Below are 2,572 nucleotides of genomic sequence, written 5' to 3'. Positions count from 1 at the left end.
CTATGGAGGCTTTGATGAAAGCAACACGAACCGGACACGGGCATGCAATTACTCAGCCCAATGTTCCGGACAATTTTGAGATCAAGGGCCAGTTTTTACACATGAAGAATTCATGTCAGTTCGGTGGGACACCAAAGGAGGATGCTAATGAGCATCTCCGAAATTTCATGTTGATTTGTCGGTCGTTCAAGATACAAAATGTGATGTTTGAAACCATTTATTTGAGGCTTTTCCCATGGTCATTGAAAGATGAAGCAAGGGAATGGTTAGAGTAGTTGCCCGAGGATGAGATCACAGATTGTGATGTGATGGTTGATCGGTTTTTGAATCAGTTCTTTCCGGCTGCAAAGGCAGCTAAGTTACAAAGCGATATTAACCATTTTACTCATTCCAAAGGAAATGTTGTATGATGCTTGGACCCTGTTTAATAAGATGATTCAAGTGTGTCCTCAATACGGGTTGAACACATTCCGAAAAGTTCAAATTTTCTACAAGGGTGTGAATGTTCTGACAAGACGTGAGATTGATGTTGCAGCAGGGGGTCGATAGTGAAAAAGACTCATGCTCAGGCCCAAGAGATAATAACCGAGTGTGCCACACACTCGCATGATTGGCATCAAGAGATGGACGTTTCACGATCTTCTATAATCGCTAGCGCTGATGCTATTGATGAGCTCGCTTATGTGAATGCCAAGTTGGGAATGTTTGGTAGACAGTTAGATAAATTAACCAAGGATACGCATGCAATGAGAGTGGGTTATGAATTGTGTCAAGGACCGCATCTCACCAAAAATTGTGATCAAATGACAATGGAGGAGCAAGCGAATTTCTTGGGTTATTTGAGGAAAGGCTATTGATATCTCTCAAAAAGTCAAAAACTGTCGATTTTGTTTGTCGTCTAACAAGGTTGACTAAACGAATCCTGAGTGAAAACCACAGGTTGTCCTATTTTATTTGTTGCGGGGCCTAAATCTATTTATTAACTCTATAGGGTAGACAGTGTAAGTTGACCTAAGATCTTTTTTTTAATGGATTAACGAATTGAAAATCAAGGGGATAATTGTCTTTGGTTAAATTATCTGGATAAAAGATAGTTTTGTTTTTAGCTAAAGATCCTAATTGCGGAAAAGTAAATAGTTTGGAGGGATATTTGGAGTATGCGGATCAAATAAATGTTGACCAAGATATCAGTTTGGATTAGGGGAAGGTAGTTATGTTTATGTTAAAGCAGTACTTAGAACAGTGTAGATCTATTTGGATGAGCCAATTATACAGGATCTATTTGGATGAGCCAATTATACAGACCTACTTATCTCTGGACTCTCAGAGTTCTCGTTGAGCAGCGAAAAGCATGTCAATGTGGTTGTATAATTGAAGGGTGTCTAGACCTCAGAGGTTATCCTCAGTAAAGCACTAGGTGTGTTAGAAAGTTGAGCTCTAATCCTAACCCTCGTTAGCAGTTAGAAAACTAAATAACAACGTGTTGTGTTGAATGACCACTAATCACAAACGGATGGAGTCCGTCGGGTTAAGTTGACAAAACATAAATGAAAATTAACAACCATTCCATCATACTAATAAGATCATACCAGTCTAAGCATTATACGGCATTACAGTTGATAAGCTGATAGTAAAACAGATAGAAACCTAATAGATACCTCAAGCAGTTGATATGACTTAATTCTAAGTCAACAATCAATCAAGAACATGCAATAGAGGTGGGTCACTGATGTGCAACGAGGTGTATATAAAATAGTTATTAATTTTTAGCAGGAAATACTATTAAATACGATACAATTTTACACAAGATATTTATTTATTTATAGAATGGATATACTTAAACCTTGCTACAACACTTATAGGCAGTGTACCTAATCGTACAGTAGTGTAGTTTTTAGTAAGTCCGGTTCGTTCCACAGGGAAATCTTTAAACAAAGCTCAACGCTATATTAGTTTACTTTTATAAAAATACAAATATATATATAAGTAATATTATTATTATAAAGGGGGGTTTTTACCGTTTAATGACCGGTTTGTCGATTTTAAAACTTTAGTCGCAGTTAAAACCTAATGTAAAATATAAAATAAATACAAGACTTAAATTAAAGCGTAAAGTAAATAACGATAATGAAATTGCGAATAATAAAAATGCGATAAAATAAAATTGCGATAATTAAAAAGTACTATAATTAAAAGTGCGATAAAATAAAATAAATAAAAGTGCGATAATTAGAAGTGCAATTAAATATAAAATAAAGGAAATTAAATATGAAATAAAAGAATTATGCTTATTTAAACTTCCGTAATCATGATGTTTGACGTGTTGATTTTAGTTTTATGCCCATGGGTTAATTGTCCTTTGTCCTGGATTATTTAATATGTCCGTCTGGTTTTTGTCCATAACAGTCCATCAGTCATAAATATAAATTGCAAGTGTCCTCGTCAAATTATTATTATACCCGAAGTTAAATATTCCAACTAATTGGGGATTCGAATTGTAACAAGGTTTTAATACTTTGTTTAATGAATACACCAGGTTATCGACTGCGTGTAAACCAAGGTTTTACTACTT

The sequence above is a fragment of the Rutidosis leptorrhynchoides genome, chromosome 8 (assembly GCF_046630445.1).
Source record: "Rutidosis leptorrhynchoides isolate AG116_Rl617_1_P2 chromosome 8, CSIRO_AGI_Rlap_v1, whole genome shotgun sequence".
In the NCBI taxonomy this organism is placed as follows: Eukaryota; Viridiplantae; Streptophyta; class Magnoliopsida; order Asterales; family Asteraceae; genus Rutidosis; species Rutidosis leptorrhynchoides.
The sequence above is the reverse complement of the archived record's forward strand: the minus strand, read 5'-3'. Positions refer to the sequence as shown.